Here is a 23701-nt window from a genome sequence, read left to right as displayed (position 1 = left end):
GATTATCATTAAGCCTGGTTATTAACACGTCTAATTCAGGCATTGTGCCTTCCCATATAAACCACACGTCATCGATTTACCGCATCCATTGATGAACCTTATCGATACCAGCTATGGGGTTACATGTAAAAATTTCTCTCTCCCACGCCCCTAGAAACAGGTTTGTGTAGGATGGTGCACAAGATGCACCCATAGCGGTACCCTGTAGTTGAACGCAGATCTGGTTACTAAAAATGAAACAATTTTGGGTAAGAACAAATTCCAGTAAAATTAATAACAATTCTGTGAGTCGCGGCTCAATATTACTAGACCTCATGAACAAAGCTGCTGCTGCTAACCAATGTGAATGCTTAATTGACGTGTACAATGACTCCACATCAGCCTTTACCATAATGATGTTTTCTGGGAGAAACATATTGTCTAACCTGTGTAGTGCTGATGTGATATCCTTTATATAGGATGGAAGCGTTGCCACAAGAGGTTTTGAAAAGTGGTCTATTGTATCACAGATGATCTCACATAAGCCATTATTACCAGCCACTATAGGTCTTCCTGGGGGATCGGCAGGATCTTGTGGATCTTCGGGATCAGATAAAAAGTCTGCATCCGCGGGTTAAATGATAGAATTATATCTAGCATCTGTTTGGGGATAATGCCCTCAGTCACAGCTTTCTCCAAAATCAGGACCAGTTCTGCCTGAAAAGTAGATTATGGATTTGATGGTAATTTTCTATAGCATTTTTCATCATTCAATAATTTGTTGGCTTGATATTCATACATCGTTTTGGGCCAGATTACTAAATTACCACATTTGTCGTCAGATATAAAAACCATGTCATCCCATTTTTGCAGTTCCCCAATAGCCCTTGCTCTTTGTTTTCAAGATTATGAGACCAATTTTTACTACTGACCAGCTGGTCAATATCTTGGGTAACTAATTTAGTAAAAATATCTACCGCAGGACAAATACTAAGGGCTGGAAATTTTTTGGTCTTGCCAAACAAATGCAAGGGAAAATTACTTACCTGTGTTGATGTGCCATTTTCCTCCAACAGAGATTCAAGTATCTTAAGTGTTTCAATTTCTTCTTTATTAGTAAAAGCCTCATGATGCTCATTTTTGTGATGGAATTTACGTAAGATCACTTTTCTTGCAAACAAATGGATATCTTTTGTAGTCAAAAACGGGTCTAAAGAGCGTGATGGAGAGAATGTTAGTCCTTTCTCTAACACCATTCTTTGCGCAGTAGAGAGAATATGAGAAGATAGATTAATTACCTTGTTTTTGTCGTTATCAAATCTTCTGTTTCCATACTTCGATAATTGATGAGTATTTTGTCTCCCTGCATATCGAGTAACTGGGCCATCGACAGATCGAATTTCAGACTCAGTTAGAGACATATCTGTTCCTGTTGATGACGTAAGGGAACTAATGGAATTATTACGAGACTGAGCTGATTTTTTTGCAGTAGTTTTGTATTGTCACCTGAAAATTCTGTTGGAGTCATAGTCTGTCACATCTCTCAAGAATTTTCTCTTCTTCCCATCGCTTATATTATGCTCCCATTTTTCCAAATCTTTGTCTATTTCTTGAAGGTATTTGGCCAGTAGATCTGTCTGCAAATCTTGATTAAGGGTCAATTGAATTTTAGAAAGTTTATCATCAATCGTTTTTAACGATATCATATTGTACACCACAATGATGTTAATAAAAGTCAAGGAGCACATTGTATTATATGCAAAAACTATCACACTGTCCTGATTAATAGTAGTTGGTGCTCGGGTAAGGTACCAAGCCAATATAAAGTCTATTGAAACCCGGCACTCAAGAAGCTTTTGTTAAATTTCTTTGATTTTAATAAAGTGAGTACAGTATAACAAACGTTTCGGCCACTCAGGACCTTCATCAGTGTACTAAAACAAAAAATAAACATAGATAGTAATAAATATATGGTCACAGATGTAAAGAACTTTAGCAATATATACACCATATAACACATAGCTTGTGTAAAAATTGGGAACTACCTGTTATGGAGGGGTCAGGGAACAAGGGGCAGGAGGTATGAGGTTGGATATCCCATAGAAAAAAGAGAACATACCAGTTTATGGATAGAATTCCCTTGGGGTGAACTGTATCCACCTAGGAGACTGTAATGAGAGAGGTGGCTATTAAAAGAAAGGCATCCATAGCCATTTAGAATTAAGGAAGCTGTGTGGTAAGCACATACCTGAGGTGGGGAATAGCGTTGTTTGGCTTTCTTGAACGCGGTATCCACCGCTTGTTCATCTGGTGTGTGATGTGTAGTGAATACCTGGCATGCTTATATCCGCTGGGGGCTTACTCACAATTGATTGATTCAGCATTGGTGGTAGTGGGACGCCGAAAATGCGCGCGCTGCAGGACCTGCCAAACCGGAAATGACGCGGTAGACGCGTCATCCGGTCCTGTGATCATGTGGTGGTCACGTGGGCGGAAGTGCCCACCGCTTGCGTTCCATAACGGAGGTGTATGCGTTCCACTGAGCGAATATGGTGGATGGCTGGTTATTAAAGGGAAAAATACACGAGAAAAGAAGAAAATCCAGAGTGGGGACATCCGGAGGGAGCAGGGAAGGAGGCTGGGATCTAGGCAGGATTCTGGGGAATAAGAAAACAACCATTAGAATATGTACACACCAATATATGCAAGCATATAAGTGCTATACAACAGCCCTTGTAGGCTGTATATTCAAACATTGAAAAAAATGTACAGACTCTTTGTAATAAACTTTAGGTAGAAATACATCTTGTCTATGGAACAACATACATAAAAGCAACCAAGAAATGTAGATAAGTCCCATGCCTAGTCCGATCATGGCAAATTTAGAGACTTTCTTTACGTGGAAACCAAATGCGTACTCGTTTGGCGTCCAATGTGGTGTTGTGGAGTGTTTAAGCAAATGATAGCAGGTCATAATCCCGGTTCAGCCCTTTAGGTGTAAGTGATTGTAGATTGTAGGTGTAAGGATTCACGACGTTTCAGCATACGGATACGATCACTCCCTCGACGTGGTAACGGTACATGGTCAATCACCTGAAATTTGAGCTGTGCATCTGTGTGTCCGGCTGAAGAAAAATGGTGAGGCAGTGGTAGTAGTAAATTCTTACAATGTATGGTGGATTTATGTTTGGATATGCGATCTTTAACGGGTTGAGTTGTCTCTCCAATGTAGATCAGTCCACATGGGCATTTGATAAGATAAACCACGAAAGTGGAGTTGCACGTAAAGTAGTCCTTTATGTGGTACTGTTTGCCCGAATGTGGATGGTAGAATGTGTTGCATTGATAGCATTGGAGACAAGGAAAGGTGCCGGTTTTTGGACTGGAAAGAAATCTCTGTCTGGGTAGGGATGTGGTAGTTGCTAGATCAGCTCGGATGAGTTGATCCCTAATGTTGGGGGGCTCTCTTGAAACAAGGTAAGAAGGCACTATTGAACTCTGGGACAGTGGGATATGCCGTTTGTAATATTTTCCAGTTCTGACGGATTTTCTTATGAAGAATGCTTACTGCTGGGTGGTAAGTGTGGACAAAAGAGAGGCGGTCATAGACATTTGGGCGAGTGCTAGTCCCGGGATGAAGGGATTTTTTTAAAAGGTCAGGAAGGTATCCACGTTCCTCAAATTTGTGTTGCATCTCTTTAAGTCGGATATCACAAGTTGTTGTGTCACTGACTATCCGTCTAACCCGATGGAATTGAGATTTGGGTATGGAAGAAATCGTGGATTTGTGATGTAAACTATCAAAACGGAGTAACCCGTTCCTATCGGTAGGTTTCACGTAGAGGTCAGTGGAAAGTAACCCTTCCTTGTTCTTGATAACCTTAATATCCAGGAAGTTAATCGACTCTAGGTCTGAAGTGATTGTGAAGTCAAGGCCCTCCCATGCTGAATTAATGGTGTTGAAAAAAGCTTTGAGTGATTCAGTCGAGCCCCCCCATATGCAAAATATGTCATCTATATATCTTTTCCACATAATGGCGTGTGTTTTGTATAGATTGTTAGAATAAATGACATCATCTTCAAATGTGGCCATATATCAATTGGCGTACGGGGGTGCTAAATTAGAGCTCATCGCGGTCCCCTGTTTTTGAATGTAGTATGTATTTTTGAATAAAAAGAAAGTCATTAGTCAAAACCAAGGTGAGGAGGTCTATACAAAGATCCCGTGTACCGGGAGGTGTGTCAAATTTGTCCAGTAGGCTTCCTACACATTCAATGCCTTTTTGGTGTGGAATAGACGTGTAAAGACTATTGACGTCTAGGGTGACAGGAAACGCATCCGGTGGTATTTGGTGAGTTGCACGGATCATGCTGAGAAAAGCCCCTGTGTCGAGTATGAAAGATGGGCTTTTTTTAACCAACGGGGTAAGTATTTTTTCGAGAAAAATAGCTAAGGGAGACAATATAGAGTCGGTGGAAGCGACTATTGGTCGTCCTGGTGGATTCTCTAGACTTTTATGTATCTTGGGGAGTATATAGAACACTGGTGTAATGAGGAATTTTTTTATTAGGAAATCTCGTGTCTTAAGATCAATGATGTTCCTGCGTAGATACTGATCTACAACCCCTGAGACAGAGGTACTGATATCATGTGAAGAATTATTTGGTAATTTAGAATATACCCTAGTATCGTCAAGTTGTCGTTGAACCTCAGTGACATATTTAGTTTTGTCCATAACCACTATGGCCCCACCCTTGTCCGCGGGTTTAATTATGATGGATTGATCGGTTTGGAGTGATTTGAGAGCCTGTTTGTCTAGACTAGACATGTTGTGTTGGTAATGAATAAGACCCCTCTCCATATCACCTCGTAATTTCTCAAAGGACTTATCAATAAATCCAATAAAGGTCTCTACTGCGTGTTTGTCCCGTGGTGGGCGATATGTGCTCTTGGGTTTAAGACCCAAGCTTGCTGCAGTGATCTGGGGTGGACCTGTTGAAGGTGGGTTTATGATATTGGGGGAGGGAGGCTCTTGTGAGAGATGAGCCTTGAGTCGGATGGAACGGTAAAATCTTTGTAATTCCATGTCTAGTGTAAATGTATTGCACCTACTGGAGGGACAGAAATTAAGACCTTTTTGAAGGACCGCAATTTCGGCAATGCTTAAAGAGCGTGACGAAATGTTCACAACGAGTTTGGCTGTACCTGAGACAGGTCACTCGGACGAAGTCCATATTGTTTCTTGTGGATACATCCTCTCCGGGTCCTTTTCTTCTGGGATTCCTCTTTCGATTGCCTAAAAAATGAGTGGAGGTAGTGAGGTCTCGTCTGTCTGTTTCCGAACTTGAGGTAGATTGGTCTGTAGAGGAATGTCCGAAGCGTGTGTAGTTGCATCTGGGAGCTTGTCTGTCTCGCCATCTGTAGACACGATCCTGTTGATAGTCCTCTGAATCTCTGGCGAACTTGATGCGTCTCCTGTTCTCGGTGTCCCGTCTATGTTGTTCAATGGTGGCTTGGGTCTTGTTCTTCAAGGTTGCAAATTCTTCTGGTGGAATCAGTGTAGAAAGTTGTGTCTCGATATTTGTGATTTGTTCTTTAGAAGAAGAAATGGCTTTCTGTATAAATTCAATAGTTAGGGTCATTAGATCAAAAGAACATTTGTTGAGAATCCTCTCAAACTTAGTACAGTATTCCCCTTTATCGGTGAATAAGGTAGGGCGAAATGGTACCCTTAAGCCTGGTGGGATGCACTGAACGCGTACGTATTCGGTTAAAGTAGCACAATAGAGTTCTATGTTGGTTAGATGCCTTAGTTCCCTTTCCCAGTCTCTTCCTTGTGTCTCCTTAGGTGGAACTTGAAGGAAGTCGCAGGATAAATTAGATTGAGAAATAATTTGAGAGGTTTCTTCAGCATTATAGAAGAAAGTGTTGGTAGTAGTCATGACCAATCAGGGTGCCGATATATAGGGATCATATAATATGCAAAAACTATCGCACTGTCCTGATTAGTAGTAGTTGGTGCTCGGGTAAGGTACCAAGCAAAGTCTATTAAAACCCGGCACTCAAGAAGCTTTTGTTAACTTTCTTTGATTTTAAAAAAGTGAGTACAGTATAACAAACGTTTTGGTCACTCAGGACCTTCATCAGTGTACTAAAACAAAAAATAAACATAGATAGTAATAAATATATGGTCACAGATGTAAAAAACTTTAGCAATATATATACCATATAACACATAGCTTGTGTAAAAATTGGGAACTACGTGTCATGGAGGGGTCAGGGAACAAGGGGCAGGAGGTATGAGGTTGGATGCCTCAATCCATTTCTTGATCAGAATGTCATTATCTAGATTAAAGGTGGGGAACAACTGGATCCGTAGTCCACGAGGGACTATTTTATGTTCCAAGTAGTGATCTAATGAAGTTTTAGTCCACCAGAGTTTGTTTTTTTTATGGAGCATATTTTTGTATTGCTTAATTAATTCCTTATGTGAGACATTAGTATCATTAAAACCACCTGAGGTACCACACTTAAACATATCATTGGCTTTTGTTAGCCAGGATTGTTCTCTAGCTTTCATGTCCATCATATATAAATAGCAAGGACCACCTGCTTATCAAACAGAAAAAGACATCAAGTAATTCAATGGATCTAAGTCTGGACAGGAGAGGGAGGAGATGGGCGGTAAAGATGTGTGAAGATTGGCCATAAGCTGCGGTGTATTAATGGTACGTGTATTCCTATAAGTGTGATAAGTGGGGGTGTCCCGGGTGAGGAGACAATACTTGACAGAGAAGGAAAGTAGGTTGTGGTCCGAGAGCGGGAGAGGGGAGTTAGTAAAGTCATGCAGCGAGCAGAGATGGCAGAAAACCAGGGCAAGAGTATTCCCGTCTTCATGCGTAGCAGAGTTAGTAAACTGTGAGAGGCAGAATGAGGAGGTTAGAGAAAGTTGATGAGAGGCAGATTGGGAGAAGGGATCATCGATGGAGATGTTAAAGTTTCCCATGATGAGGGTGGGGATGTCACAGGATAGAAAGTGAGGAAGCCAGGTGGCAAAATGATCCAGCAACTGGTGAGAGGAGCCTAAAGGGTGATACGCAACCGCCACTCGCAGGGAGAAGGGTGTAAAGAGTCTGACGGCGTGGACTTCAAAGGAAGGAAACATAAGTGAGGGTACCGGAGGGATGACCTGGAAAGCACATGGTGATGGAAGGAGCAAACCAACATCTCCACCCTGTCTATTCTCAGGTCTGGCGGTATGTGAAAATTTCAGCCCACCAAACGAGAGAGCAGCAGTGGTGTCTGATTCAGATTAACATTGGTCAGAGTGCAATCCGATTTTTTATCAGATTGCACTTGTCCGTTTTTCTCGCAAATGAGTTTGAGCCCTTAGGCAGAGATTGTACCATCTGCTTCAATTCTTCATTAGAAAGCCCTGAAAAAACAGTCTTCTCCCGTTCCTTATCTATGAGGGCATCTGGCCACATTGCTGGGTTTTTCCAATCGATTTCTTCTTCTTGCAATGGTATATGAGTGCACTCCTCTGGAGAAACAGACTCTGCTCTCTGGACGCAAGATGATTCTTCATACACATGTTCTAAAATGGAGAACATGAAGGCACTGGCTCTTCTTCCATCTCTATAAATACAGTGGGAGGGAGCATTTTGTGAGAAGGACTCTTTGGTGACATGGTACTGGATCATGTTTCTGCATATTCTTATGTTACCGCATCAGTTGACAAAGTTGCAGCCTCTTCTTCCATTACTGATAAAATGCTTGAAGGGGCAGCCACCTCACTGGATGAAGCAGTATTCTCAAGCATTTGCTGAGAAGCTTGCATCTGAGGGGGTTCACAAGTGTCAACATCACCTTCCTTGGTTCTTTACGGCTTTTGTAAAGTATTGAAATAGTATGTTTTTCTTTTTAAGCTTTTCCTCTTCTTCATCACGCTCCCTTTTCTCTTTTTGTTTTTGAGAGCCTAATTTATGATGGTACATATTTCTGGGTTTAGAGAAATCACAATATTTGCTGTACTTTTACCAGGATTTAATAAAATATAGCTTTTATTAACTAATTATTAAAATGCACACAATCTAAAACTAAACACCCAAGTGAAGACAAAAATATGACGGACTTAATACTGTCCCTAAACAAGTCTTCCACTCACACCTGCCTGACTGCGGAGGTTGACACCCTAAAGAACCTGTGCCAATGGCGCCCCCGTTCCTCGGCGGCTGTCCCTTCTTGCCCTGTTAGTCCCTGCTGATAGTTAAGGGCAAAAAGTGCTTAGTGCTGTAAACTCTGAATGCAACAATTGCTGGTGAACCCCCACTGTATTGATGATAAGGTGAGGTGGTAGACAAAATATAGCAGACCACAATACTCACGCACAAATCAATGTGTCACTACATGGCCAGAAAAAGGGAGAGGGTAAAAAGATGCTGATGATTTTAGAAGTGAGCTTGATAACCATAAGGGCTGTCAGTGTGTAAGGTGCGTTATTGCTAGGGGGCATATCCCTGTTATTATGCCTGATACGGCTCTACCTGACAGTGGATGTTGCCACCCTATTTCCTGCGCAGTGGCGCCCCCACTCGTCGGCGGCTGTCCCTTCTGACCCGATCTCTCCCTAGGAAGAATGGGAGCCCACCTAGCTACTATTGTCAAGAAAACCATTCAAAATCACACACAGCCCTAGTTTATATAAAGGACAGCCCCATGATGGGATCAGCTGCTGCGAGACGCACAAGTATAAAAGTGCGCGTGCCCCATTAAATCCTGGTCGGAAAAAGTCAAAGAATGTCAAAGGGAGAGGAGAGCTGCCGTGAGGTTATCAGTGCGCCTACGTGAGGACGTGATGAAAACGTCTATAGAAACCAGACGCCGCTGAAGCGGTATCCAGTACGCATGCGTGAAGACATGAGAAGTAACGTATTCACACTAATAAGGGGACAATTACCAGCGTGAGACTAATAAAGAGAAATGCTCTACATGATATTTGGATAAGACTAAGGGATACAAGGTGAAAACGAGACAAATAAGGAAACAAATGGAATAATAAATAAGAAAACATGCAAATAAGGGAAAAGTATAAAAGAAAGGAGAAAGAGAAAAAAAAGGGGAGGGGGAAAGGAAAAACTAAAGAACAATACCTTGTGGGCTGCGAGGTGACCTGAGTGAAAAAAAAAATAGATAGTAAGTGTGATCATGTATGAGTAACCATAGGCACAAAGAAGCTTAAGACATGACTTAGTAAAAAAATCTCATGTTCCCTAGAGAGTCCATAGGGTTCAAGTGTTTTTAACCTATATATCTGTCTGGGAAATATTGAGGAATATTGAAAGTCTGTCATAGATATTAACCATTTCTCCCTTATTCCCCTTTTGGTCAGTACAAAGCTGTCTCCATAAAAATCTCAGCACAAAGCCCCAATTAACACAGTCATGAGTAAGGCCTTAAACAAACTGCTGTCAGCCAAGAAGTGTTACAAGCTACTTAGAATGCGAGCCTCTTGTCCCTGGAAGACGCAGGGGGTGTTTAAAATGCAGGATTGCCATAATGAGAACGCTGGTTTACCGAGCTTCATAAAGAAGTTTATTGACACTTCGACTCCGAAACGAAATATGAAATATTGTCCGGCAATAGCGGGACCTATATTTTTAGTGGCAGAATCAACCGAGGGACGTATACATAGTTTTTCATTGCTGTAAGCAAAATCGCCAGAATAGCAGACTGCAACTATGTGTGGTCTCTAAATGAAGGTAAAATCATAATAGAAAATATGATATCACTTTTGGGCTTCTGGGATCAATACGTGTTAAATTATCCCAAAAAACAGGTTTTTAATACAAGTCTGAAGGGTGGAGCTAACATCACAGGGGGGGTCTCTCCCTTCAGTATAAAATAGTTTGTTGAGAGTGCAGCTGTGTTCTTTGCCCGGGAGTATATGTCTATCATAGTGGAGGACCCTGTTCGATAACAGTTTAAACGGAGCGTCTCCCCTCCACCTATATTAAATCGTTGCAGCAATCTTTATAGTGTAAGTTTCTCTTTTTTTATTCTGTTTTATTTGTGTAACTGTTTATGTATTCTAATGTCTTCTTTGTAACATCCTTGTATATATTTTTCTTAAACACTGCCTCCCTTTTGGATTAAATATAAAATTTAATAGTTCTGTTTCTTCTGTCCTGTAATCATTTCCTTCCGCGAAGCCATATACGATACTAAAACGCAGGCATCTGGCCAGGCCTGTATTATATTTCTAACTCGGCTGGTGGTGGCAGCAAATAATATTAATAATCGGATTATCGTGAAGCTAACAGTGACCGTACGGAGGGCGTAAACAAGTATTCCATGCTTTGGAACCCAGAGGTGTGACGCCATACCCTCACTGGTCGCTTGCCGATAACTATGCACCGAGCAGTCTGTATCATGTGCTCACAATTCCGGACGAAATACTAACAGCATGATGGCACGGTGAGATATCGCATGATCTCTCCGTGTCGTCCCTGTGGAATTCATGACAAGATCCGATAAGCTTTTCTCTCTTTCAGCTTAAGGATTCTGTTATCGCCCCTTCTTATTTGGGAAATATGTTCCACCACTTGATAGCATGGCTGTGATATATTGTGTCCTGCAGAGATATAATGTGCAAGTATGGGAAATATTGTCTTTTTGTTAGTAACAAGGGATGAATTGACATTACATATTACTACCTATTTATCTATACAGCGCATAAAAAATATTACCTGACACATTGATTTGGTGGAAAATAAATAGCCACGGCCTTTATTTAAATATTAAGGTATAGCATTTAAATAAAACCATATTAACATATCAACTTCTTTTAACTATGAAAAAACTATTTTTTTTTCCAAATACCGCAGCTTGGCCACAAGGCTCAAGCCCATTAACAAACTAGTACCTGTCCATCCAGATCCTTGGATGACTAACCCCAACCGGCCATCATGGCCCCAACCCACCAAGGGCTATTTCAATCACTGCCTGTAAATTCATATTAGAGATGTATTTCTGATGTTGGATAAATGCACCAAATCATTCTGAGCAAGCTGGGGATGCAAATCAATGTGTCTGAACGATAAAACCTCTTACTGAGGGCAAAAACTTAAAAAATTGATCTATTCAATCTTTTCCTAATTTTTTTCAGAGAACCGTAACTCTTCAGACTTAACCCATAACAATCTCGGGATGATTTCCGAAAATATAATCTACACATCTGGAAATAAACCAATCAGTTTTTATAAGCTTCTTTTCATGAAAAATAGTAAGTCGACTGTTCCGACCTTCCCAATGTCATTACCTCCCTAGTGCACTACTATGATATCAGGGGCTGGAAGGCATCACACGTCATTAGTACTTGATCGAGGAAGCCATCCCATTTCTGCCCTCTGACTCCCATCCAGCACACTCTTCCCCGGTCTCCAGTCAATATTCGGCCCATAACATCTTTCCTGTGCTCTCTGTTCCACCCAGTGTATAAATGAGTGCCCCAGGATCCATACTGTAAAGCCTATGAAAACTGCATAAATTCTTACTAATATTACTTTCTAATATAGATTTTATAAAAATCAGACTCCCATCTCCCAAGTTTCTTAATCACGGATACATCCAAACCTAATCTGGCAGCCTCAGTCGCAGCCCCAATGCTAAAGGAACGCATTGAAAAGTACCTATTGCCCAAAGCCAGGGGTGTTATACAGCTTCTCAAAACTATGCTAAACTGATACTGCCTCAGAGGCATGCCAGAACCGTGTAACAAAAACTGTTCACCCCCGACAGGGCGCACATATAATACTCTTGGACATATATCCTTTTTTGGAAAACACATAACCCTTAAGCAAATACCTTTTCCCAATGGGTCAGTCTTAGAGTTAACAATATGGATTAGCATATAACCCGAATGAACAGAGACATGCTGCAAGGACAAACCCTCAACTCCCATGTCTCCTACTAGGAAGCAATTCCACAATCCTGAGAGCCCCAAAAAATAATAGCGAAGCAGCTGTGGAAAAAACAAAGCTTCAAACGCATCAAAACAGCATGACATAGCACTTGTACATAAATCCCTTAACATGTCTGGAGTAATGGGACAACTACCATCCCTTACACAATGATCTTTCCTATAATCTTTTAATACTTGTTAAAATAACTATACAGCGTCCATTTACCTGTTATTTTTAGAAAGAATGATACCCCTGACAGATGTTTAACTACCATAGAATATGCCACTCCTTTCTCAAATATTGACATACAAAAGATAACGCCATCCTTTCTGAACTAGAAAACACATCCCATTTCCTGCGCTCACAAAAACTAACCCATAACTCCCACCCCGCCATATAACCTGCCAAACAAATCAAGACAGTGAATCCGCGATTACATTAGATTTCCCTGTCACATGCACTGCCTTCAGACAAATATTTAATTTTAAACAGAGCAAAACTAAATGCCATAATAACCTAACCACCATACTACACTTAGAAGACAAGCAATTGACCGCAAAAACAACACCCTTGTTATCCTTTCGCAATAAAATGCATTTATCATCAAAATTACACCCTCATAAAACTAAGGCAACTACCACAGGAAAAAGCTCCAACAAGACTAAATTCCCAGTTACACCATTACCTACCCATGACTGATGCCATTTTTCTACACACCAACTACCATTCAAATAAGCCCCAAAACCTACAGACCAAGCCGCATCCGTAAACAAATTAATGCCCTCACCTGTAACAAACGGCTCTTGCCAGACAGCCTTACCATTAAAATAATTTAAGAATTTTAACCATATACCAAGATCTTCTCTAATTTCACTAGTAATGCGTATATGAAACAACGGATTTCTCAGCCCAGCCACATGCATCACTAGTCTTCTGCAAAAAATCCTACCCATTGGAATAACTCTAGCTCAAAAGCCGATAAGCCTAACAAGGATTCAACTTTCTTCACTTTACCATTTTTCCTAGAACTAATCTTTATTAAAGAAGCCTTACATTTCTCCACTTTCGCCACCGGAAGCCCAAATTCACCTTTAATAGTATCAATAACAATACCCAAATACTCTATACAACAAGTCAGGTAAACAGTTTTATCCTTGGCTAATGGAATCCCAAATTCATTGCGCACATCCGCAAATGTCCTCAACAACTCGCCGAAAATTACACTATCCCCTGGACCTACAAACAAAAAATCATCCAAATAGTGTGACACACCACTTTTCCTGCACCGCATAGCCACAACCCACTCCAAAAAAACTAGAAAATGCCTCAAAAGACAAACATGACAAAGCACAACCCATCGGCAAACACTTATCTATATAAAACTGTCCATTAAACTGGAAACCCAAGGAATTGAACCCGTCTGGGTGAATGGGAAGTAACCTGAAAGTTGCTTCTTTATCTGCTTTCACCATCACAGCTCCTGGTACAAAATTTGACATGCTTCCGCAGCCTGATCAAAAGACGTATAGCATACCAATTTTAATCTATCTATACTATGGTTTAGTGATGCACCATACGGATAGGATAAATTATGTGTCAATCTAAATGAATTAGGCTCCTTTTTGGCACAACACCCAAAGGCGACAACCGAAAATTATCAAACAGGGTGGCTATAAAAGGCCCACCCACTCTACCCGCTTTAATTTCTTCTATCTTCTTTCTTCTATCTTCTTTCTTCTATCTTTAATCTTCTAATCTATTTTTTAATTCAACCACATCTGGGTGTAAATCAACTGACTTTAAATTGAACAACCCATACCGCTAAAAGCAGGGACTCTAAAACTGTCTGAAAATCCCTCAATTAGCAGCCGGACCATCCTGCGGTTTGGATACTGATCTAGCCAAACCCACATATTCTCCAGTTTTACCGTCATCCAAGCTCTTGCTAAGATACTCCTTTATGGAGGGTTGCCCAGGTAAATTAGCTTTTTTAAAACATTTGGACATTGGGTGCGACCCTCCACAAAAGGAGCATTCATGCGTCTATCTGCTGCAATTTGGCCATTTACATTGCGACTCATTGAAAGCAAAACATGTTCCTTTCCTGAGTGTATTTTGTGTTGTGTGCTTTTTTTGAAAAGTAGTGACCCTTGTTGATATTATTAAGTTTAACCACAACCCGACATCTTTTACACCCCACTTTAAAGAAGGATATACCACCAATTTTTTCCTAAAATTCTCGTCATAAAAGAACCAACTAAGGCCACTAAAATTCTTGTATGCTTCTGTGAAGATATTCAAGGTAATCCCGTTGATCACTGAGCACTGGCAGGCGGGTTTCACAGAGCCCTACATATGCAAATCCAACACCACTGCAGCTCAAGCAGAGGGGAGGGGGCTCAGAGACCCAGTGAGTGAAAAAAGCCCCCACCAGCCTGCAGCTCTGGAGCTGCAGCAGACAGGATGTCCCTTCCCCCATGCCATGTGCTTATTTAAGAAACTGTAACTCCACAGCGAGTTATAAGAAAACAATACATCCGAGTGATACACAAGATAGAAGTGTATTGTTTAGTGAGCCCTTAAGGCGATTAAATATATAATTTAACCTTGCGCTGTTCTTTTACTTCTGTTGTTCGGTCCAACAAACACGCTACCGGGGTGGTTTCTAGCCCGATATAAGAAACTGGTGGCAGCCCTACCAGGCCGACAAGGCTCTGCTTCACTGGAGCCAGTCAAAGAGCCTCTCAGCCTGTCGGGTTGTGAGTGAGTTTGGTGCCACGTCAGTGACTGAGTGCACCACCGTTGCTCACTCCCTGGTGCCTCTCTGTACCCATGTGGACAAGGGGTGACTGTGTAGAACTGTACCAATTTGATGTTACGCGTCCTTGAGGGGTGTGCGGAACGTCACATTGGTGCAAAGGGTAGATCTGTATCACGTACTCCATCTGGAGTTGTGTGACATCAGGCGGATGGTGGGGTGTGGATCCATCACAAGTAGTGGCAACAGAGAGATTCTGCGGGGTCTCCCTGCTGCTGTTTCATCACAGCTTCCAGCACAATATCCACATGCTGGAATAAACTAGAGCATTTACTTGGGAACTTTTCCCCTATTATACTAGCATAGATGCAGAATGCATGCAATCAATTGTTAAATGACCTTGGTATCGGTCTCATTCTTTCATCATCTTCTGTTTTTTTCTAATTTAGCCAAAAATTCCTTAGACGCTGGCAGTAATGATAGCAGATCTGTAAATTCATTACGCCAAATTCTATCCTTAATCACCATGGGCAGATGAAACCCTAAAGGCAAAATCGCACAGGGTAACACCTCCTTATAGTATGACTCCCCCACCCCTTTAACACCAGATGCCATAGGAGACACTATAGAGTCATGCTCCCCCATCAGGTCTTCCAGACCTTCGTCCAGATGCCTCCACACCTCTGCAGCCTCCTGAGGCTGAGAAGACTGACTAGCTGGGGCTGATGTATTGACCGACAGGGGACCATACCCTTCAGTGACCCCAACAAATTAGCCAATTGGGATAAGGCAGTGGGGAGTTGGGGATAATAGGTGCTACACTTACCACCCGATGCTCTGTTCTCGATCCTGCTATCCTGCGTGATGTATCCTCCAATCCTCATGCCGCCTGAGCTGGGACCATCAACGGCGCCGGAAGTCAACCGGGCCCTGACAGGCATGCAGACCCGACTTGGCACCCTCAGCTGTCCTCCGTTTCCTTCTCCTGTCTGGCAGCTTTTCCCCCCTGCCCGGCGACGGGGAGAAAATTATCTTTCTTTTCTTCAGGTGTGCACCAATGCGCATGCCCGCGCCTCCTGATAATACTCCCTCTGCAGCTGTCACACTGACCGTGACGTCACTCTCCACTAGCTTGTCCCTGCTCATTTGCGCTCCGTCATCTGTCCCAGCAGCATCTTGGCCCGCAGTGTTATGATCTGCTACAGGGACTAAGGAAAGACAGGAGATCTGTCCCTACAATAGAACTAAACTAGATCCCTACGATGTAACGGGGAACCTGATCCTGCGATCAGACCCGCCAAAGTCCTCGGCTAGTCTGTACGAAGACCTATAGATGTGAGGGAGGGATCCCTACAAGAACTAGGGACTGGGATAAGTTGGACACCTCCTAGCAGAAATAGCAGCAGTCAAAGACAAACACACAACAAAAAGCATAGAGGTCAGAAGACCTAGCAAAACTAATAGAGAACGGCAACAGAGCACCAAGCTAGCTCAAGAGTAGTAAATACAATGAAGTCCAGCAAGGTCAGGAGGGCGGAGCCGGATTAAATAGGCAAAAATGGTCATGTGACCAGCAAACTAAAAAAAAACTAACAGGAGAGTTCTAACAGTACCCCCTCTTCTAAGAGGTTCCTCCGGATCCCCTAGGCCCAGGCTTACCAGGAAACCTCCTGTGAAACGCTCTGATAAGTCTGGAAGCAGAAACATCATCCGCCCTCACCCATGAGTTATCCTCAGGTCCGAAACCCTTCCAAGCGACGAGATACTGCAAACTCCCTCTATACCGTCTAGAATTTAGGATGCGGGAAATTTCAGATTCCCCGTCCTCCACCACCGGAGGAACAGTGGCAGAGGCGTCACCATCCGACACATCAGCTTTTTTCAACAGAGAAACATGAAACACCGGGTTAATCTTCCAGGACGTAGGAACCTCCAACCTAACAGCAGATTGGTTAACTATCTGAAGTACCTTAAAGGGCCCTACGAACTTGGGACCCAATTTTTTAGAAGGAATCCTCAATCGCAGATTCTTAGAGGACAACCAAACCATGTCACCAACAGCAAACAAAACCTCTTGCCGTTTCCTATCAGAGTACCTCTTAGATTTTTTGTTAGCCTCCTGAAGATTACCACGCACATCCGTCCAAACTCTCTCCAAATCACCGGAAAAACTCTCCTCCTCAGGCACAGCCGAAACCAATTTGGAGAATGACCCAAAAGACGGATGTCTCCCAGAACAACAAAAAAAAGGCGAACACCCAGCAGAAGAGGATGTATGGTTGTTAAGAGCAAATTCAGCAAGTGGCAGAAACTCAGACCACCCCTCTTGATTGTCTGCCACAAAACAACGCAAGAACTGCTCAACATCCTGGTTCTTCCTTTCTGTCTGGCCATTAGACTCAGGATGATATCCGGATGAAAACGACAAATGAGCTCCCAACCTGTCACAAAAGGCACGCCAAAAACGAGCCACGAACTGAGGTCCCCTATCAGAAACAATGTCAGTAGGAACACCATGTAGTCTGACAATTTCCTTGACAAAGGCCTTAGCGACTGTCTTAGCGCAAGGCAGTTTGATGAAGGGAACCAAGTGACACATCTTGCTAAAACGGTCCACGACCACCCAGATGACCGTGAAACCTTCAGAGGGGGGAAGGTCAGTAATAAAGTCCATAGCCAGATGTGTCCAAGGTGCACTAGGAACCTCCAGAGGGCAAAGCAACCCCGCAGCAGGAGCATGCGAAGACTTGGATCTAGCACACACAGTACATTGGCGCACCCACTTAGTGACTTCCTTCTGCCATCCAGGCCACCAAAAACTGTGACCCACAAGTCTCTTGGTCTCAGAAATTCCTGGATGACCTGCCAACCGAGACTCATGACACTCAAACAAATCTCTCCTAAAGGTCCTAGGCACAAACAACCTCCCATGGGGAGTGTTAGATGGGGCATTCTCCTGAGCTTTAAGAATCTCATCCTCCAAAACGGAGTCCAAAGCAGCAATCACAACACCTTCTTGTAAAATGCTCTCCTCTTCCTCCTCAACACCGACCATGGGAGAAAAGCTGCGAGACAAAGCATCCGCTTTAACATTCTTGGTACCCGGGATGTAAGTAACGGAAAAATTAAACCGCGAGAAAAAAAGTGCCCACCTAGCCTGACGGGCATTCAAGCGCTTGGCAGCATCAAGATAGATCAGATTTTTATGATCAGTGAAAACCTGAATGGGAAATTCAGCACCTTCCAAGAGGTGACGCCAGTGTTCAAATGCGAGTTTAATCGCCAGCAATTCCCGATTACCAATATCGTAATTAAGTTCAGTCTCAGAAAATTTTTTTGAAAAAAAGGCACAGGGATGTACTCCATCCTTGTTTTCCTGAGACAACACCGCACCGACCCCCACCGAAGAAGCATCAACCTCAACCAAAAACGGCTTAGTCACATCAGGCTGCATAAGGATGGGAGCAGAGGTGAACCTCTCCTTTAGAAACACAAAAGCTTCAATGGCCTCAGAAGTCCACTGAACCGCATTAGCACCTTTCCTGGTGAGATCGGTCAGCGGTTTGACAATAATAGAAAAAATTTTTATGAATTTTCTGTAATAATTGGCGAAACCCAAAAACCTCTGTATCGATTTCAAACCAATAGGCCTAGGCCATTCCTGCACAGCTTGAACTTTAACCGGGTCCATCTCAAAACCTTCACTGGAGATAATGTAGCCCAAAAAACTAATTCTCTGTACAGCGAACTCACATTTCTCCAGCTTAGCAAAAAGCGAATTGTCCATTAATAACTGTAATACCTCACGTACGCTCCGCCAATGAGACTCCAGATCAGGCGAATAAATCAGAATGTCATCCAAATACACAACCACATTTTTACCGATTAAAGGTCTAAGGATGTCATTAATAAGATTCTGAAAAAATGCTGGAGCATTGGTAAGACCAAAAGGCATCACCAGATTCTCAAAATGACCCACAGGAGTGTTAAAAGCAGTCTTCCATTCATCACCCTCCTTCATGCGCAACAAATTGTATGCCCCCCGGAGATCAATTTTAGAGAACCACTTGGCCCCCACTAACTGGTTAAATAAATCAGGAATCAATGGCAGTGGGTAAGGATTGCGTACAGTAATTTTATTAATCTCACGAAAGTCCAGACAAGGACGTAAGCCGCCATCTTTTTTTTTTTACAAAAAAAAATCCAACAGCCACAGGAGACTTGGAAGGCCTAATGTGACCGGCGGCCAAGCTTGTCTGTATGTATTCCTCCAAAGCCTTTCTCTCAGGAATAGTAAGATTAAATAAACGACTTTTAGGAAGAGTCGCTCCAGGGACAAATTCAATGGTACAATCATAGTCTCTATGGGGAGGCAAAATTTGTGACTCCTCCTCAGAAAAAACCCTCCAAAAATCCTGAATAGGTACAGGCAATTCCCCTCTATCCACAGCAGCAATGCGCCCGTTACAACACTTGTCATAACACTTAGAGCTCCAGGACTTAATTTCATTGGTAGACCAATCCAGTACAGGATTGTGCAATTTTAACCAGGGTAACCCCAATATTACTGGAGAAGGCAAATTATCCAATATCACCAAATCCAAATTCTCTTGATGAATACCATTAATAGTGAGGGGAAAATCACAGACCTTATGAGTAACACTCTTCAAGGGAGAGCCATCGACAGAAACCACAGCAATAGGGGATGACAAAGTTTTAGGTTCTAATCTAAGTTTTTCCAAGAATCCCCCATCAATCACATTCAGAGTAGAACCACAATCCACAAATACCCGAAATTCAATTAATTCATCCTGAGCAGCAGTAGTGGCTGATAGGAATACTCCCTTAGAATTTAAACAGGCAATACGGGCATGACTGAGCATTTTTTTTTCTTTCTTCATACGAAGCACACAGCTCTTAATAAAATGACCAGAATTTCCGCAATAGAAGCACAAGCCTTCAGAAAGCCTGCGGTCTTTTTCCTGAGAGCGGGGTGCCATCGCCCCAATCTCCATCGGCTCTCCATTGTCAGCACAGACCCTCTCAGGACTCGGAGCTGACATAGCAGAGGATTTGCTCTCATTAACCCTTGCACGCAGTCTCCTGTCCACCCGTATAGCTAATTGCATTGCCTCCTGCAAGTTTCCAGGTGTGGGATAAGCAATCAGTAAATCCTTAACCCTTTCACCTAGCCCTGCAAGAAACAAGCTTTTCAAAGCTGAATCGTTCCACCCCACCTGGGCAGACCACCGACGGAAGTGAGAACATTATGTTTCCACATTACCTGATCCCTGCCTCAAACGTCTCAATTCAGACTCAGCAGATGAGACACGATCAGGATCATCGTACAACAAACCCAAAGCAGAAAAAAACTATCCACTGATCTAAAGCACGGATCACTAGGTTGGAGAGAGAAGGCCCATCCCTGAGGATCTTTGCGCAAAAGTGACATTATGAACCCTATGCGCTGTGATTCATCACCAGAGGATCCGGGTCTCAAACGAAAATACAATAAACAGGCATTTTTAAAAGAAAAAAAATCTTGTTGTTCGCCAAAAAATAAATCAGGCAGACGTACCTTTGGTTCCACAAAATGTGCTCCAGAACAGCTACTCACGTGTTGTTGGAGCTTGCCCACCTCCAGAGAGAGTCCCTGCAAGCGTTGAGCCAAATCTTGAACCGAGACCCCGATGGAAAACTGGAGGTCTTTCCTTAGAGAAATTTTTTTTTTTTTTTTTTTAGGGCTGGACTTACTGTTATGATCTGCTACAGGGACTAAGGAAAGACAGGAGATCTGTCCCTACAATAGAACTAAACTAGATCCCTACGATGTAACGGGGAACCTGATCCTGCGATCAGACCCGCCAAAGTCCTCGGCTAGTCTGTACGAAGACCTATAGATGTGAGGGAGGGATCCCTACAAGAACTAGGGACTGGGATAAGTTGGACACCTCCTAGCAGAAATAGCAGCAGTCAAAGACAAACACGCAACAAAAAGCATAGAGGTCAGAAGACCTAGCAAAACTAACAGAGAACTGCAACAGAGCACCTAGCTAGCTCAAGAGTAGTAAATACAATGAAGTCCAGCAAGGCCAGGAGGGCGGAGCCGGATTAAATAGGCAAAAATGGTCATGTGACCAGCAAACTAAAAAAAACCTAACAGGAGAGTTCTAACACGCAGACTCCAGACACCACTGCATGTACTCCAAGGCTCCGTCTTCTCCCATCTTCTTGCGCAGCTCATCAAGAAGGGCTTCCATCTTCTGGTGATCCTGCAGCACTTCAGGTAAGATACCACCGTAGATCAGACACGAATCTCCGGCACTGCTCCTTTTTATCCCCTATCTCATCCCCCTACCCCTGTCTCCTGCTCCAATCAGGGACCATATCAAGGGAAGAACACACAATTCTCCCCTGCTGTTGTCCCATGAATGGCCAGGTCTAGCCTCCAATTCTAGCCTCCACATTTATTAGGTACTTGCCAAGAAAATATGGCGGGAAAAACATTCTCCCACCAACAATTAACCCCTAAGAGGCAGAACACAACATACCTAGTAATGCCATGTGTTCCCCTCCTAAGGGTCCGGGGATCACCAATGTATTAGATTGAGTGATATAATTACAACAGGTGCATTGTGAATGGGGTGCATTTATAGAATCCAGTGTTACTCAACAATGTTGGCACACCTGCATTGTACCACGTGAATAATGACTGAGATAAAACACTCAACGTTGGAACTTTTATACTACATAATTAATTGGAGTTTTTAAGTATTTGGTTCATTTTTTTGTACTGGAAAAACATGGGAATATGACTGTTGACAATATTCATAATGTCCGAAAACTGAGCACTAAAATCAGCTGAGAATGTAAGTTTATGTTTATCTAAATATTCACGCTATGACAAATAGAGGCAGGGAGATAAGAATGGGGGCGCAGTAGTGCTGTTACCCAGGAAAACAAAACTAATAAGTGAAAATCTACTTACCTTGCGGGGTTGTGTCATGCACAACTCATATATTAAGCGTAAGAGAGGGCTGCTGGAGACACCAAACCTTGGTGGTTAGCAATGTAAAAGAACGATGAAAGGTGTCAGTAGTTCCGCGCTCCTCCGTTAGAACAGATGATACAGAATCCAGTACTTGTGTTGTAAATTTATTCTTTTGACAAGCTAAAAGCAGACTCGTTTCGTGGACGTCCCATCCACTTCATCAAGTGCATAGCTTAAGAGATGTTAACAGCAGAGAACGTATATACCATGAAAAGTGAAAAAAAACTGGCGCCAAAGTACCAGCAACCGTTTTTGTTTAAAACTCAAACCTTTCCACATTCCTTAAAACAGTGTGTCTATTAACGTCGTTAGAAGAACAATCATAAAAAGTAATGACAATTGTAGAAAATCGAAATATGTGTGATGATTAGAACCCGTCGTTTCTTGGTACTATATACCATACCAGGACAACATCCATGGTCAGTGCCTCTAGACCGTGGAAGTATCTGATAGGTGGTCGACATTGTTTAGCCGCCTTTTAGGAGGGATATAGTTATATGGACGCACTAACAAGGAAAAACATGATTAACATGATTAAATAAAAATGTATGTTCATAGTGGAACACTAACAGGTGTATGCATATGCATCCAATATTGTCCATATCCCTATCGTTAAGATGACAAATAAATATGCTTCATGTCACTAATAAAGCCAATGCGGTGTATCAATAATTTAGATTAACCGCATCATGGAGATAGGGTATGATAGTATTTTGTGCCCCTCCTGAGACCTAATTTTAATGGCTTATTATCCAAGGTAGTGGGGATAATAAAAATGGATACTCAATGATCCCGTGAGTCAGTTGGATATAAGAAGGAATATCCCCCTGTACACCGTGCGTTATAACACTAACCCATGCCAGTTCAATTCTTCATTTGCTTGGTCATCACCCCCTAATCGATTAAAACTGTATAATAACGCCTCTCACCCAGCCAAACCATATCTCACACTTTGCACTGATGAGGGGCAGTAACCCAAAACACAGTGTCTTCAAATTCAGATTTTGGTTTTGGCTATTATCTTAAGTCATGTGACAAGGCTTGTTAAAGGGTCGATATTGACTGTTAGGATTGCTGCTTCCTATAGGTGGCACTAGAGTTCTAGTTCTCTTCCTCTCTGAAGATACAATTTTAATACACATGGAGACGCATATATGCTTTGAGCTTTTATCTGAAGGATAAAGTCTTGAAAATCCTCACATTGGATGTAAGGATACAAAGCAGTGTACCTTATTATTGACGGATGGTTCTTTCGCATGCGGATACTTTCTCCAGGGGGATACCGTATAGTAGAGCGATGTCTCGGCTGGCGGCATTCACTCCATACCACTCCTCAGATCCACCGCGTATGATCGCTAGTTGCGAGCAGGACCTGTGTGACATCACAACAAGTGATCTTAGTAAGTACGGTGTTCTCAAAGGATCAAACTTTCCTACGCGCTTCGGAAATATGCGATTTCCTTCATCAGGGATGGTCCTTGGATGACAAGTGCTGACTTTTATAGGATTAGTGAAGGCGTTTCTGAATAGTTAATTAAATGCAAATAATTTCACTTCACTGTAGAGTCCCTTTGGCTTCAGTCTAAGTTAAATATCCAATTGGTTTCTGCAGGAGACATCTATTTGATAAAATCACCTTTACGCCAATGCCTATGGATGATCTGTAGACCCATTATCTCTATATCTTCCAGAGAGCCTCCATGATATTCTTAAAAATGCCTAGATAGGGGGTGTCCGTTGATTTTTTCTTTATGTTCCGTATATGTTCGCTAATTGTGATCTTCAAAGGGCGGTTAGTGCGATCTATATACCATTTATTGCGGGAGTATTTAATACTATAAATAACCACTTTGGGGGTACAAGTGATAAAGTCATACATTTTATATTCACTACCCCCTTTTTTGAAAACCCGCTGTTTTTTGGTTTTCAATCATTTGCACAAGCTACAT

At 42.4% G+C, this 23701-nt stretch overlaps 1 long non-coding RNA gene across 1 annotated transcript; it reads right to left on the bottom strand.

Moving 5' to 3' along the window:
• Positions 1-5191: 5191 nt before the first annotated feature.
• On the bottom strand, positions 5192-23119 carry LOC141229492 (uncharacterized). The gene is made up of 3 exons (XR_012296164.1): positions 22982-23119; positions 9133-9152; positions 5192-5595 (listed from the first exon to the last, which is right to left on the bottom strand). It is a non-coding gene; the product is annotated as an uncharacterized lncRNA (long non-coding RNA).
• Positions 23120-23701: the final 582 nt, after the last annotated feature.

This window comes from Phyllobates terribilis, unplaced genomic scaffold, assembly GCF_046119375.1.
Source record: "Phyllobates terribilis strain yellow unplaced genomic scaffold, ASM4611937v1 Scaffold_482__1_contigs__length_1377538, whole genome shotgun sequence".
Classification (NCBI taxonomy): Eukaryota; Metazoa; Chordata; class Amphibia; order Anura; family Dendrobatidae; genus Phyllobates; species Phyllobates terribilis.
This window is presented reverse-complemented; position numbering and strand designations above follow the sequence as displayed.